General features: G+C 39.9%; 3 pseudogenes; all 3 read left to right on the top strand.

Annotated features, from left to right (window-relative positions):
• The first annotated feature begins 5,454 nt into the window (after positions 1-5,454).
• On the top strand, positions 5,455-6,537 carry LOC149041566 (uncharacterized; annotated as a pseudogene).
• Positions 6,538-8,543: 2,006 nt separating this feature from the next.
• LOC113664318 (uncharacterized) lies at positions 8,544-9,714 on the top strand (annotated as a pseudogene).
• A 2,456-nt stretch (positions 9,715-12,170) lies between these two features.
• LOC149041565 (uncharacterized) lies at positions 12,171-14,783 on the top strand (annotated as a pseudogene).
• Positions 14,784-16,811: the final 2,028 nt, after the last annotated feature.

Genomic DNA, 16,811 nt, shown 5'->3' with positions numbered 1-16,811 from the left:
AGGTCCTTGGACACCAAGCGAAATTCCTGTTGGCGAATTTGACGATACCGAAAGTGAAACAAGTGCGCATACAACAATTAATCAGTCAGCGACCAAAAAAAAAGAAAACAAAGAAAAACCAGAAAAAAAGGTCATTCGATGAAAACTGCAGCATCGGCTTTGAGCGAGATTGTCAAGGGAGCAGCTAACTCATACAAATAAGATGACAAATAGGAGATCTCCGTAAGAGATGTTGCCAATTATAGATGAGCAGTAAAAAAAACGTGGATGTACAACGTCGTGTGAAATTAGCTGTCCAAGTAGCTGTAGTTTAAACAACAGATTAGGCAGTGCAGCAGCAAACATCCCAATCTGCAGCTTATTTCAATTTCAATATATAACAAGAAAATGGCAATAAAACTAACCATAGCTTTTAGTGTAAAGGCTATTTTCTCAACAAAAGGGTTCCTTGTGAACACCAGTGAACTACTATGTGCTCTTTATATAAAATAACTAAAAGTCTGCATCATTAAAAAATAGTACTAGGAACTGTTCAAAATTTAATAGGGAGACTACAGTCTTCTCTCTCCTGCAGGACCCTGCATGTTGTTCGAAGGGCGAGTAGCACTAACCCAGGATTTAATTTTAATCCAGCTTTCTATATTTCTCTGTTCAAAAGCCCTTTTGGGATAATTTTCCTAATTCTTTTTAGACATTTAAAGCTTTCAGATCTGAAATAAAAATTCATACTAATCCTGGGTTATCTTAACCCAGCTTTGAACAACCCGGCCCTGGAGCCTAAAATTCGTGACTTCCCACTAATGACTTCAATGAACATTTTCAAGAATACCTTGAGCTACTCATGAAACGAGTGAACTTTATCCGGCAAAACAAAACCATCGATTAAAAATTTTTAACCTGGAGAAGCAAAGCAGAGAAAGAAGCATACCTAACAGCATTTCCTTCAAAGAACTGGAAAGAGGACAAAGTAACAAGTAAAGAAGGGAAGAAAGATCACTCGCTGACAAGCTGCAATGCATGTCTTTTATTCGAGTCTCTAATACAATGTACCTTCCCTTTAAGTAAGTTTTGCAGAAGGGCTAGGAAGGGAACCCTGACTGAACTCAATGAAAATGTCAAAAGGCACTTTCATTAGGAACCTAGGGTCACAAAAAGGAAATTATAAAGCATCGGAGAAGCAAGATATGCCCCTTAACATGTAAAATGCAAAAAAAACTTTCAAAAATGACCCAGATATGTTCCCCGAAAGTGGTCTTCAAAAGAAGCCTTCACCTGGTCTTGTTGAGTAGAACACCCAGCCCTTTATCTTTCTAATTAAAGAGAGTTCATGCCACGAAACCGTCATGAACTTTTTGCTATCATTAGTCATTAGTAAGATTCTGACATGCCACATTTAAGGGTATCTAAGAGACAAGTAGACCCGGATAGAAATGCCTCTTGCAAGCAAGAAAAATTCCCTTCCAAGACAACAGAAAGACCTCCAAAAAAAGAAGATGCATTTTAGAAAGAGCTCGGTGAAAATAAGATTCGTGCAGAGCTAAAGATCCGTGATGATACCAGGGGAACACACGATGAAATAAAAAAAAAAGGCTGAGAGGCTTTCAGCGGAAAGAGCATTGGCTGATTTGGCACGACCCGGCACTCAACCCGATACAGAAGCTACAGTTCAACCTAGCTTTTTATTATTTGCCACAACAAAATAAAGGGGAAATCATACAATTATCAAACATTATTTTCACTTTCGTCGTACCGTGTTTAGGCCAAGCTAAAAAGATCAAATCAATTCAAAGCACAAAAAGTAACACCTTACACATTATCCTGGCTTTGAAACCCGTCTATCTGGCTACAGGGTCGCCAAGAATGAACACACATGCCATTGCTCTGTTTAGATGAATCGAATGAAAATCTTGAATTGAAAAACATGCAAATTGTCTACATTGCAATTTTGGACACCAGGGTTCCACGTCTCAAACAAAGAAAACTGACTTTCGAAAACGAAAGGCAGTTGCAGATAGTTGCTGCAAAGTGTGAGCAGGTGAAGGCACTTGTAGTTGCTTGTAGAGGTAGAACTTATAGAGGGGATGAAGACCTTCCTTGCACACATGAGCCTAATGTGTCTTGGGTGGTGCATGTGTACAAGTTCATAGCAGGTCTAGCGCGGGATTAAAAATACACGGCTTACGAGAGGTATAAAACAGAGAATTGACAGAGAGCACATGTGAAGACTTGCATTAGTACTGTCCAAGTACTTCTTTATCTACTCATGCGTTTGAACGTTGACGCATCACAATAGATCAAGAGTTCAATTAATTGACTGTTACCTGCCGTAGCTCTTAGAATGAGACCTCATTCGAAGAAAATCAGGTATAGTAATAAACTCGTTTAGGTTTTTTTTTACATATATCAGCAGTCTACGTTTGAAAATAACGATATCCTGAGGTATGGGAAAGTACCCAGAAGAAGGCACTTAACAGGAAGGTAAATAATTTATATGGATCTGCATCTAACTCTTAGCAAGAATATTGTCGGAAACATGGAGACCCCCACGCTAGAACAATTTCGTTACCTTTTGAAACCCGATACTTGTTTTGTTTGTACAGTAATTTGTTGATTGATGGACACGTGAAATTTAACTACAATAATTGCATGTACATTAGACTTTGATCTTGTGGAGGTGTGGAAAATGCGGAGTGTAGAAAATATATAAAAGAAAAAGACATAAAAATGTATACATGCATAAAAAATTATGTCTTACTTAAGTAGTCAATTCTTTATTAAGCTGTTGTTATCTGTAAGCAGAATATTAACCTCGCGCTAATTTTGTTGCTTTCCTTGGCTAGTTAGCTGTGAATATTTTAAACTGACAAAAAGCGCCTGGAAAATATTTTTGATCAAGTTCGAAAAGGTGTTACCGCCAACACCTAGATGGTGCAAATCTTGCGAAATGAGTTCTTCTATTACAGTTAATAACAAGCCATGTGTAGATTCAATTTAATTTGCATATTCACACGTGAGTACAAGTCCGCATTGATCTCCACGTGGTCGTATGGCCTTTAAAATCCCACTTCTTCAGCTTAAATCACTTTCAAAAAGGTTACTTAGAGGACCTTCCCAGTTTTACGAGTGACGTATAAGATAAGGACGAGATTGGTAAGGGAAGCTTTGGATCGGTGATGAAAGGTAAAGGTAAATTGTGGTTGTTAAGCGATTTTTTGGAGAGGGAAATTCTCTCTTAAAGAACATTGCAAAGGGGGCAAAAATGCTTGAGAGCATTTGCCATCCAAACATTACGCAATTTATCGGCGTTTGTTCAAAGCCAGTGGCAATCATGATGGATTACGAGTGCTTCGATTTCAGTCCCTTCGGCCTCAACCATCAAATGTCCAATTTGTTAAAGTTTTTAAACACCCTTGGCCACATCGAGGGCCAAACTGAAGCCTTTGAGCATTTCTTGCTTGTTTTTCCGAAGGCAGCAAAGGACGTCGAGAAAGGTCTCTGTTTTCTTCACTCAAATGATATCGTGCATCGTGACCTAAAACCAAGAAACGTGTTAGTCAGCAACCGGCACCCCTGTAAAAAAGATATCAGTGCGGATCAACTGCCAAGTGTCTTTGCCGACTGTCCAGTAGTTTGCAAACTAACTGACTCCGGTGAGAGACGGTCAATTTTACTCCAAACAGCGTCATCATTCATGCGAAGACAATGAACATTGAGCGTGGTACAAAGCTCTACATGGCTCCAGAGATAATACTCGAAGGGAAATGGAATACGCAACAATGGACTACTTAAAGGCGATAGATATCTGGGCACTGGGAATGACGTTTTTCATAATAATCAATCCTGACGTCGAGTTTCCCTATGAAATGGAACTAAATTCAAGCCCTGAAAAAGCTCCAGACCTTGCTTCCAAATTTGAAAAGTTGCTTATAGAGATGACAAATGAGCCAACAAATCCAAACCTAAATCGTCCAAAAAATATCAACAGCGACGATTAAGAGTGGGGCCAGCTTGACAAACTGTGTCACAAATGCACAGCTTTCGACGCTTTTCTTCGCCCAAGCGCTGAAGATGTCCTAATGGAACTAAAAAGTAAAGTTGAAAAAGAACCATCAGTACTTTCATAGGGCACCAGTTTGGAAGACAAGGCTTATAACTAAATCGTCGATCGCAACGGTGGAGGAGACACAGGTATTTGTAATAGTACTACGCAGGGGCGAAGCGCGCGATTGCAAACGGCGTTTCTTGTGTTTCAGTTATTTGATTCTTATCCTTGGCCGCATTGCGCCCAGGGGAGGGGGGCTCCCATATAGAAATGACGAGAGTGCTCGTCGTACTTTTTAGGGTTCAAAAGTTGGAAATTGATACCTTTTAGGTGCTAAATCTAAAATGACCGCCATTAGAATAATCGTAGTACCTCTAAGGGTATAGGCTGCGTAGCAGGCCTGGAGTAATGACAATGATTACAAAGCATCCCCGTCATTTTTATGCGGGAGTCCCCCCCCCCCCCGAAGCGTTTGCGCTCTGAGGCAAATTTTGAATCTCGCGAGTAACATAGAATAAGGAAGTGTCTGGTTGGAAAATACATAATCCAGCATAGAATTCCTTTTTCACTTCGCACAAAGTTTAGCCCGTTTTTTTTTTTGTGTGTTTCCTTGTTTTTTGAAGTGAGGAAGTGTGGAGTAATTTTGTTGAGTTATTTTATCAGGCAGATATTTAGATGTGGTTTCCTTTATCGCTTGCAGGAAAGAAAGGAACCAAACATAATCATGTGACGATCCTTCAAACGTCAAGAAACAATGCAAGGTAGATTTGTACCATTTTGTGACAACAAATTACAACATTTATATGCAATACTTTGGAAGGTGTGAAATTTATACCGAAGTACCAAATTGTATTTTGTATTTATCGCAAGGTTCTTGACTTGACGACGCCACCCAAGGCCGATGACCCTCCGCAGAGTAAGATTACCAGGTCAGTATGCACCAAGAAGGATTCACATTAATTTTTGTTTATGCTTTGCTCCATTTTAGTTCTTGAAAAGAACCTATGGGGAAGGAAGGACGATCTTTATAGCTATGCTTTTCTTGTTGGCAGTATCCACAGAATCAAAGGATCAGATTCATCTGCCCATGAGAGTACCTCTGGTGATGACAGTTTACTGGAAGATCCTTTCTCCTTTCTCACCTCAGCACGTATAACACGTCAGATATTTCTCTGTTTCATCTCGTGTGAGAAAGTACATAAAAGTACCTCTCGTGTGAGCGTACATGCCATTGTAAAACAGGAAAGGGACACTCAACAAAGCATTAGGCCGGAGTGGTATTACTAGTAGACTGATTTAGCAACAGGACGTGATACCTGAAGACGCAGCTGCTTGACCGTGATCGGAGACGGGAGTACTGGAACTGACTTTAGCGCCAAATACAAACGAGACGCGTACGCGCACTTGTAAACATGGCGGCAGGCTATGGCCTCCAAAGTGTTCGAGACGTTTTGCTGGTGTCTTATTTCGACGATGTCATTGATGATGAGGAATTTACCCTTCTTTACGAAGAAAACTATTCAAGAGGAATATTTCCATATTGGAAGTATGACAAATTCGATTTGGATGATTGGGATGAAGAGGAATGTAAAGTCGAGTTGAGATTCGACTAATCTGACCTTGCTGTCCTGCTCCATGCATTGAGATTTCCCGATAGATTTGTTTGTTCTCAGAGGACTGTCTGTTCCGGAATGGAAGGCCTTTGCATCTTGTTAAAACGACTTGCTTTTCCTTGTAGATTTACTGATATGGTGATGCGTTTTGGCAGGAATCCAACTGAACTTTGTTTGATCATCAATCACGTTTTAGACTTTGTTTACTAGACACACTAACATCGTTTAAATTCTTGGAACCAACCTTTTCTTAATACACCAGCTCTAGAACAATATGCTCAAAGCATTCATGCCCGTGGAGCTCCTCTTCAAAACTGTTCTGGCTTTTTGGACGGGACCTTGTGCAAGATATCTCGCCCAAAGAATAATCAGAGTGAAGTTTACAATGGACACAAACGTGCGCATGCACTAAAATTTCAGAATGTTGTTCTTCCAAATGGGCTCATAGCCAACCTAAATGGACCCTATGAGGGGCGAAGGCACGATGCCACGATGCTCTGTGAATCAGGCTTACTAAGGGATCTCCAAGTAGTTGCATGGGCAAATGATGAGAGGCCGTTATGTTTGTACGGCGACCCAGCATATCCTTTAGGCATCCATTTACAAGCTCCATTTAGAAATGTTCCCCTCACCCCACAGATGGCAAGATTTAATGATCATATGAGTGAAGTCAGAGTAGCTGTAGAATGGATGTTTGGCTGCATTTCAAATTACTACAAGTTTGTTGAGTTCCAAAAACAGCTAAAGATTGGCCTTAGCCCTGTTGGCAAAATGTACCTGGTTTGTGGAATTCTTCAAAATCCCCACACATGCCTATATGGGAACATCATTTCGGATTATTTTGGTGTTGACTCCCCAGACCTTCTAACTTATTTCTGGTAAAATATACACGAGTGTTGTTTACGATATTTCAGATGGTGAATGTTGTTCAAAGGTTATTTTCATTATAGATAACTGTGTTTGGATGTAAAGATACACTGAGACACTGCTGATAGCCAGGTCTTTTTAAGAAGTGAAAAGTGTAATCATTGTTGTTTAAATTGTTTTATATATACATTGTGATAAATAGTCTTAGCTTTCCACACCGTTTTGTGCAACATAGTATTCAAGCAATGTGGAATAAAAATAACTAAATATCATTATCATTGTTTTCTTTGATTGATGCATTCAATGATAAAACACCCTATAGGGTTCAAAAGTAAGCCTTAACGTTGCTAGCAAAAATGTCTTTTGTACCTAAGATTATTTAGGTTTTAACTTTAATATTGTTAGGGGTAGGAAAGAGAAAATTCATGTGTACCAATTTTACCAGAGGACTTTTAATAACAGCACTAACATAGGACAAGCTCACCATTAGCATTTACGTCCAAGACGAACATGACTAGCGTTAAACATGAAATCTCTTGACTTTTGCATTAAATAAATGGTGAGATTAGACTAACTGTGTCACTCACTGAAGGTAAACTGACTAGAAAAAATACATGCATGTTTTAATTTTTCTTTGAAAATACAACAGCACACAATCCACATATCAAACTTTTATTGCTAAAACATCCCCATTAACTGATTCCTTTTCAGTACCAGCTGTATAATGTTTTGAAATATGAAAATTGGAAGCCAAAATTTAAGGGCCTATAATTATGTAGTGTTCAGGATCAACAGGCCATGGTCACATTAAATTATGCATAACCAAGTAACAATTATAAATGACGAGAAAAGGTAATTTCAATTAAATGATGAGAGTTAAATCAAAAGTAACACACCTTTAAGAGGATTATTTCACCCCACTTTATGACTAGAACGAGCTCTCAAACAGTAAACAACATTTTCGAAGAGTAAACAATGTTGTACCTTCTCTCAAAAACAAAAGATAAAATTTTGTTACAATGGTACTAACCATAATGCAAACATCATTTCAAACTTTATTTTTAACAATGCATAAGCAAAAGTAAATTGAAGTTTAGTCTTTATCCTGTTTTGAAGTGAAAAGCTGAAGCTGTTGTTGCTGCTGTTGCATAATACTCATCATCTGCTGCATGAGCATCATTTATTGTTGTTGCTGTTGCTTTTGGCTTTCTCCTTGCATTTGAAGTTGCTTCTGTATAAGCTCCATCTGCTCTTTCCTTTCTCTTTGCTGGAACTCTCTTTCTTTTCTTTGCTCTTCAAGCTGGAGCTCTTTGTACTTAAAATCTCCATCGCTGCGGCGAGTTGAAGTTTACGTTCTTGACAAGACGGCAAACTGCTTGGTTTCACGTCCACAACGCGACGCCAGAACCTCAGGACGCGGGAATTTCACTCGGTACCAAGCCCTTATACCGAGCTCGACGTCCTAAACGAAGGCCGCGTCTTCATGCTAAATCAGTCTAGTACCACTTTGAGTCGACGACCATACGGCTCAAGCTCATCAGCCGGCGCCCGATCAAGCGCCGTTCCATTCTATCCAGAGCCTCAACGAGACGGTTCTATTAGAAATCGGGAGAACCTGGTGTTCTCAAACTGAGAAATTCGACAGCTGTTCGACACAATCAAAGAACTGGGGGATATAGTAAAGCGGCAAAATGCCAAACTAGACAGTTTGAGCGTGAAACTGGAAAACGCTTGTAAAGAAGTGGCTGAGGTGAAGACCGAACTACAGACTGAACGACACAAGCTCGATCGCCAACCTCAGTCGACCGAGAAGGAGAATATCTACCGTGGGCCTGTTCCAAAGCAACTAAAGGTTTGTGCAAATTTTTTTCCAGCACTGTAGCAATAGGCTTCGATTCTGGTATGGGAGGCATTTTAAGCTTGTGGGACAGCATTCCCTTCTTTAGTTCTTTTGAAAGAAGCGTCTGTTCTCTTTTTTGTGATGTTAATAAATACACGGGGGTGGGGTGGGGTGGGGGGTTGTTCATGTAAGTGATCAGAAGACTTTCACCACACACGGTCCAGCAAGAATAATACTCAGCCCGAAATTGTACAGTTGGATGGTCATTTTTGTGAGGGAGGCACGATCGAAGGTTGCTGGCACACTGCTAATCCTAACTCAAACGTCTTTTTGACGTGGAATGGGGAACCGATGGTATCTAGTCAAATAAACAAAGCGATAAAATCAGTCTGGAAGAAGGCTCAAGTGGATGGCAATCCTAGCTCAACTCTCCCCAGAAAGTTGGCCGTTTCTCGAGTACACACAGCAAGCGACAGCAATGAAGCCAGGGGAAATCTTGCAGACCTGATGGCCCACATTCTGCAGACGGCAAACAAATATTACCGTCTACAGGAAAAGAGCAAGTCCTCAGTTCAAGCCTCCAAGCAGCTGCGCAGCATAATGCGTGAACAGTCAGACCATCCAGACCAAACAGCCAAACCAAACTACTTCTGTCAGCCCAAGCCCATCTGCTTCAGAGGCTGTTGTCCCCAAAACCTCGAGAGGTTCATGGAACGAGGACAAGGAAGCTCTTATCAAGACAGTTTTCAAGGATGAAATTGAGCACAAAGCTATTACCTTAGCTACGGTGAAAACAAAAATTTCTAATCATCCGCAGCTAAGGGAAGAAGACCCAAAACGAGTCTTGGACAAAGTACGCGCTCAATGGCGTTTCAGTAAGTCCCCCCTCCAGAACCTCAATGCCTTCCATCTGAAGTGGAAACACTAGAGCAACGTGTTGAAAGGGCGTTTCAAGCAGAGAGCGAGACGGGAAGTGAAATCATACCTCCAACCAGTGTGTCAAGTAGCGTAAGAAACGTCTTTACAGCAACCGAGCTTGACAGAATGCAAAAGTTATTTCGCAACATGATAGAAAAATCTTACCCGATTTCAAAGCCACAAATTAAGATGATCCTCGAAAAGGAAGACTGGGGCGTGGAAATGTTAAAGAAAGTTTCATTGGACACAATTGTCAACCGCTTAAATATGAAAGACGTCAAAATAGGGCTTCCAAGATGAGCAAGCAGTAAGTTAAGTTTATAGGTGTTATTTTTCCCTCGTGTCAAGGGCCCATTAACTGATCTTTTTAAGCCGTTGCTAGGGAAAATTCATCTTTATATAACCTTGTTATTTTTGGTTATTTCAGAATTATTTCGTGTGTTTTAAGAAACTGAGGTAATTACAACAGCCAATGGTAGTTTACTTGAACAGCGCAATGAACCAATATTAAGCAGTTAGGACCAAGCGCAAAAGAAATCATTCTAGCTTTGTAACAGAGATTTTTTTCCTTAAATAAACTAGCGCGCGGTTTTTATTTCAAACCACATCAACTCAAAGGAGCATCAATAACTTTTGAAGTAATGACGTCGAGCTTAAAAAAAGAAGTTCAATTTTCTAATAACCATTTTTTTTTTGCGTGGATTTAAAACCTCAAATAATTCATTGAAGGCACCGTGGAATGTCTTGCACAACATCGCAAGAGCACAGTAATTCCCAAGGTTAATCAGTCGCTGTTGGATGATGAATTAATATCAGGGTTGAACACCATTTCCAGATTATCTGAGTATGCTAGCCCATATATAATAATAAAAATGATGGCTGCTTCCAAGACAACTAATGCTGCAGCTACAGCCACACACTGAAGCAATTGTTTTTACACCATGAGCAATTCTTGAAACATTTTAAGTACGGCATTGTAAGGGTAAGCGTTCTTGAAGGGGCTTTGTCAGGGATTTTAACAAATTTTTAAACAGCCAAATTATGTATTGGCGTCGTAGGAAACCTGAAAATAACTGCCATTTTTATTAACAATTGCTATATCAGAGCACTGAAACAGCTTACAACCGTCTTTGGCTGCGAATGGCTTGGATGGAAATGAATTACAACGTGAAAAATTTAGGCTAAACTTTTCAAGTTGTTTCCTCGGGCCATCAAAAAATCGAAATTAATAGTAGGGGTCTTATTTCTTTCCGCAAATTTATTCATTTTTTATTATTTTTCTCTGGATGTTTTTCTGGGTTAAGTAGTCTACCAATAATTTCAGAGCAGTTTAGACCAACTATCCACAAAATTTCCGTGACGTAGCTCCTTTAATTATTCCCCTAATATTCCTCCCCTACACCTCGACAGATTGAATCAAAAGCCAGAGAATCCGGCCATCTTAATGAACAAGCGAAAGGGCGGATCGAGAACACGAGAGGAGCCAAACTGAGAAATCGATCAGAAAGATGCCCAAAGAAGATTTACAGGGTGGCGGGGGTAGGATTTCAAGGCTAAGACGTTGAGGGGAAGAAAAGAGGGAGAAATTAAAAGCAGAAATAACAATGACATACAATTCGCGACTAAAAACTAATGCTCCCGTTGACATGTAATATGCTGCGTTGCAAAATTAAAGACGTCAATCAAACAGGCGCGGGAAATAAAGAATGACTAAAATGAAAGCAAATAAAATATACGAACGACTGAATGTGCTGCATGTTGAATTGAGACTGAGCCTGTCTGCCGAAGGCAGTGTTTTCAATAACGACAGAACGAAATAGCGTGAGTTAAATTGACGACTGATGACAATCAAACTAAAACGTTCCCCAACGTGAATCGTGAGAGCCTGAGGTAATTGGAACTAGGAAATTTGCTGGGCATTTTCTATCCGTAAGGGCGCAAGCAAATGCAATCGTAACAACGTCTCCCAATAACAAAAAGAGACAGAGAATTTCTGGATTAATGGTCGTTTCTTTTAGGTGTGGCTGGGTCTTTCACTGTGATCTACAAAAAATTGCAAGAACATTTAAATATTGTAATACTTACCAACGATTTCACTACTATGCACCCTCTTAAATCAAAACTCCTCCAAGTTGTTTGCAAATATTTTCCTTAATCTTTTGAAGGTGTTTACTTACCAGAAAAACTAATTATAGTTCTAATGGTTGCAAAACAGTAAAATCAAGGGTGGTAATACCATAAATATACCGTAAAATGACTCATCTTCGAAAGGCTTGTGGCATAGTTATGGCATGAAGTGGCATAAAGAAACAAATCAAAGTACATGTAATTTATTTTTGTGTTTGAGTACTACACACTGGAGCAGTCGAGTTGCTTGAACTACTGCTCATCAGTAGATGACGCTGTTTTCTTTGTTCTTTTTAGGGGTGTGGGAGTTGGGTGGACTATGTTCCCTTTTTCTTCTTGTTACTGGCTCTATTTTTGATGTTATAGTTATGACTGCATTCGGTAAAAAGGAAAATCAGTCTACTAAATTCGAGATAGACAGCATTCATCTGTAAAGATGCCATGATTCTGTCAGCTAACACATAAATTTAAAATGGCATTAAAGTGTTTTTCTGTCCTTGTTCTTTAGCGCAGAGATCAAGCATTTAATTTGAGGTGGAAGTGGACAAGAGCCCAAGCTCTTCTGTACACAGAAATACATTACATGTACTTTGATTTGTTTCTTTATGCCACTTCATGCCATAACTATGCCTTTTAAAGATGGGTAGTTCCACAAGCCTTTCGAAGATGAGTCATTTTACGGTATATTTATGGTATTACCACCCTTGATTTTACTGTTATGCAACCATTAGAACTATAATTAGTTTTTCTGGTAAGTATTCAGCTTTTGAGGTGTCTGATAGTGATGAACATGAAGAGCCCCATGGTAACAAAACTAATGCTGAGGATGTTTTGAGTGAAATGGATGAGGATCAGGATGTAAGACAGACAGAAGAGTACGATGATAGAGAAGAACTTCGGAGTAACTCTGATGATGATGATAATGAACCATTAAAGAACGGGCATCGAAGAGAGCACAAGAAAATAGAAGGGAAGAGATGCGTTGACAAGAACAAAAATGCTAGTGGGAGTGAAGGTCAAGGTGAAACATCCAATAGAAAACAGAAGAAAAAGTGTCCCTTACCACATTGCAACAGTGTAGTTCGTCATCTTCCAAGGCATATGAGAGAGGTACACGAGTGGTCCAAAGCGTCCGCCAAAACCGTTAAATCTAGACTCGGGTTGCGAAAGAAATATACGTTTTCTAGCAAAGAAACTGCCTCAGTAGGAAACAGAAAGCAATGGAAATTTACAAGGGATTCTGCATCTGTCAGCTGCAAAAAACCGTGCCGGAGGAAGAAATTATGCCCTGTTCTAGGCTGCTCAACAGTGACGGAGAGACTTCCACAGCACCTGCAGCAAAAGCATGAGCTAAAGCGTGATGATGGAAAGTACAAGAAGTATCTCTCACTCGCAAAAGTAGTATCTAGAAAGAAGCCCCACATATTTCTGAGGATGAAAGCAGAACGAGAAAGCAACATCGGTGATAAGTATGATCAGAACAGGTTATCTTCATTTGACACTATATCACGAACATCAGAACAAAATCTCGAGGATGACCAACTCGCACCTGATGTGCCTGGAGAAGCTGATGGTTCTGGTAACTTTGATAGCACCGAAGACCCTCTGGCTGACGCTGTAGCAGAGACTATGCAAGAATTTGAAGACTGGCTTATTTCCCCAGACTGCGAGAAGAAAGACGAGAAAACTGCCAAGCAACATGTTGCCCAAGTGAAAAATGTTTTGTCCATAATAGGTGGGGGTACTTGCCTTCGATCATTGCTTGACGCGAAACAGATTCGAGATGTCTTCCTTCGTCAGTACGCTGAAGTGAAATACTCTCCTGCAACAATAAAATCCTATCTCATGAGCCTCCAACACTTCTGCTCATTTTTGCTAGGGGAAAACCCTGGTGGAGTTAGATTCAAGAAAGATGACGTCCTCAGCCTTAAAGAAAAGTTAAAGAACTGGTCGGGCTCGTATAAACGTGACAATACACGGCGCAGGTGGGAAAAAATGGAAGAAGATATCAGCGTCCTCATAACGCCAGAAAAAATCGCTGCCTTCAACAGAAGCCAGGCTGTCAGAGAATTCTTTTGGGCAAGCTCAGCGGTGGTCAGTACAGCCTGATGACCCAAGCTGATTACACGTTATTAAGAGATTACTTAATTTCGCAAATAATGATTGACAACGCAAACAGAGCTGGAGTCGTGGCATACATGACTGTTCAAGAGTTTCAAAGAGCCAGACCTCAGGATGACAAACACGTCGTGCGTGTCCTTAAACATAAAACTGTCAATACTCATGGGCCAGCTCAAATTGTGTTAACCAATCACCTGTACAACCACCTAAAAATTTTCTTCGAAAAGATGCGTTCACAACTGCCGACTGCAGGGCCAAGTGAGATCGATGCAAAGTTTTTCCTCTCGTGGGGGGGAAATGACATGAAATCAAGTCAGATGTCGAAAGCATTGCAAGCCATCTTCCAGAAAGCCGGGATCGAGGGCCCTATGAACCACACACTCTACCGAAAGAATGCTGTCTCCGAGTGCCACCAAAACCTTAAGAAATCAGTGGCAATTTGGCGGATCTCATGGCTCACAGAGAATCGACCGCCGAAAAATACTATAGAGTGCTTGATAAAAGCCGGTCATCCGTAAAGGCATCCCAGGTTCTCCATGGCATGATGCGAAATGGAGAAAAGAGTAACGAGAAGAGATTAAAAGAAAAGACGGAGGAAAAGAGCAACAGTGGGAGCGTAGAAGAAATGACGAACGAAAAGAGAAACAGTCGGAGCCTAGAAGAAAAGATGGATGCCATTAAGAAGCTGTTTGGTCCAGAGATCGATGCACAAAGTATATCTATCGCCACTGTCAGAGAAAAAATATGCCTGGATCCAATTCTATGCAACGAAGATGCAAAGAAGGTGTACGACAAAATACGGGCTCAGTGGCGGTACAAAGCGCAAGTAGACAACAAGCCATCAACAGCTTCCTTGCCATCAGAAAAGGAAACAGTCAGTGACCGTGTCGAGAGAATGTTCAAAGAATCTAACACGCACGAAGACGATGAAGAGAGTTTTGATTCCTCCGACGTTGTCTCCCCCACAGAAACTACCGGAACGTCTAAACCAGGCGTATTTAGTCCAGCCCATGTTCAAACTTTGCTTCGTTTGTTCTCAGATATGATTAATGGCTCCCCGATCTCAAAGCCCATAATAACACAAAAATTGCAAAACGACAGCGAGGGTAAAGAAATGGTTACCGTCTTCACAGTCACTCAGGTGGTAAACCGACTGAAGTATGAACGAAAACAGAAGAGAGAAAAACTACGACAGAAAGCAAAACTGTAGGTGCTTTTTGACTCTTAACTTGCATTAGAGATGCCCTGTACTCTCTCTTAGCAGTGTAAAAGTTAGTGAAATTACTACCATGTTTTTCCTCTGATTCCTGTGAAGCTGAGATTGGCTTGGCTAAATGTTTCTACAGTGTAATTAGGAGTATGTCTAGATGTTCAAAGTTTTCTTACGAGTGAGGGAATGGTCTAATTTTCAGGCCTAGTCCTGGTTGTTTAAGGACTACATATTCTAAGACAATATGAATGACAGTCTTCAGTTGAGGTTCAACAGACGTTATTTGTGAAGAAAAATGGAAGGAAACGAAAGGATTCGCGTTTGATACTGTTTCAATTTTTAACTTGAGAATTCTTGCTTGTTGCTGTTTAAAGGCCTGGCTAAACTGGGAAATATTGCTGCATACACAAGTGTTTCTCAGTCTTACCATGTGAGAGGTAAATGTTGCAGACTCAAATTGTGCTTCTACGCGTGAAAATGTTCTTTATTTTATCCAAAGTTGAAAGCATTCTAGCTTTAATTTTCTGGCAGCTCGTCTTGCCTTCAAAACATTATTTCCGGCACTGTGAAAACTTAAAAGGAGGATATGTTTCCTCAGCAATGTTTCCTAGTTTTCCCAGCCTCTTATTGATACTCTGATAAAAAATATTTGTTTACATTGAGAATATTGTATTCTAAACTTCCCACGGAAATAAAAGGGGACTAAAACACAACACGCAAAAAAGCCAATTGAGGACTAAGTGAAACAGTGACTATCTTTGCAAAAGACATTGAGGAGGACTAACTAATAAAGAGGCTTGCTTAAGGAAGATGTGTTTCCGTTGGAGTGTCTCCTAGTTGAGCCAGCTGCAGGTTGATATTTTGATAAACAACTTGTTTACGTTATGTTATCATCGTTAAAAACAGTTTGCACAAGAAACATTGCATTCATTCAGTTCTAGGTTACTGTTTTTGTTCTTTTTGTCGTCTTATATTTTATTAAATGTTGCTTTTTGAAGATTGACTCTTGTAGTTCAATGTTCTTGAATGTCGTGGGTGGTACTCAGTGCAATACACGAAGATACATCTCCTGTTAGGATGAAATATCAGAAAGAAAGTGATGTAGTCTTCTTGCAATTTTTAAGCAGAAATTTTATGAACTATTACCTATTACCAGCCTCTTCCTAAAACTCATATTGAACATGGCACATTTAAAGTCCTGTATTCTGTGGTTGGCGCGTTTCTCAACCCAGAAAAAATCAAATTCAGCTTGTATTCTTTCCATGTCATTCATGACTATTTAACAATAAGACGGCAAACCCGTGGTTTTTATTTGTTGATAGTTGACAAGGGAAGATGGCCCAAGTCAACTATCAAAGTTAATAGAGCACCGATAAACGACACTGGTGCGCGCGTTATAAAAACGATAACGAGTTGTGAAATTGCCATACAAATGATGCCAATTCTTGGTATTCAAACCTCTCTCCTGCACTTTGTGTTTTACTCTATATTTGAGCATTTTGTGATATTCCTACTGTGTATTATAAAGTGTGTAAACCATGAAAAGAGGTTGCAGATTTGACAACACTATGAAGGTTAGGTTCTGAAAATAATAACAAAAATAATAACATGTAACGCTGACTTTCCCAAAGTGGCACATGAAAGTTGCCAGTGCCATAAAGGTGCCAAAGTGCCACAATGGTACAAAAGTGCCATGCAAGGTTAACAAAGTGCCACGTGAAGTTAGAAAAGTGCCATAAAGTACGTTAGAATTGTGCCACTAGTTACAAAAGTGTCACTTGAGGGGTGAAAAAGTGCCACTTAACGTTGCGAAAGTGCCACATCAACATTACAAAAGTGCCGTTTCGTCTATCTATCTCTCTCACTTTGATTGGAACATAATCTGCCAGCTATCGCAAACAGTTCAATCTATGGGAAGAATCCTTAAATAATATAGAATTTTGTGGCGATCAACTCCATTTATTGTTGAAGTAGTATTGGATTTCCTGAAGACTTTTGTAAAGAATGCTACAGTTTTGGATATGCCACAGTTAATTTTATTGGAATGATTTCAAACAACCTTCTTGAATTATT

This window comes from Pocillopora damicornis, chromosome 8, assembly GCF_964200805.1.
Source record: "Pocillopora damicornis chromosome 8, jaPocDami1.2, whole genome shotgun sequence".
NCBI classification, from domain to species: Eukaryota; Metazoa; Cnidaria; class Anthozoa; order Scleractinia; family Pocilloporidae; genus Pocillopora; species Pocillopora damicornis.
This window is presented reverse-complemented; position numbering and strand designations above follow the sequence as displayed.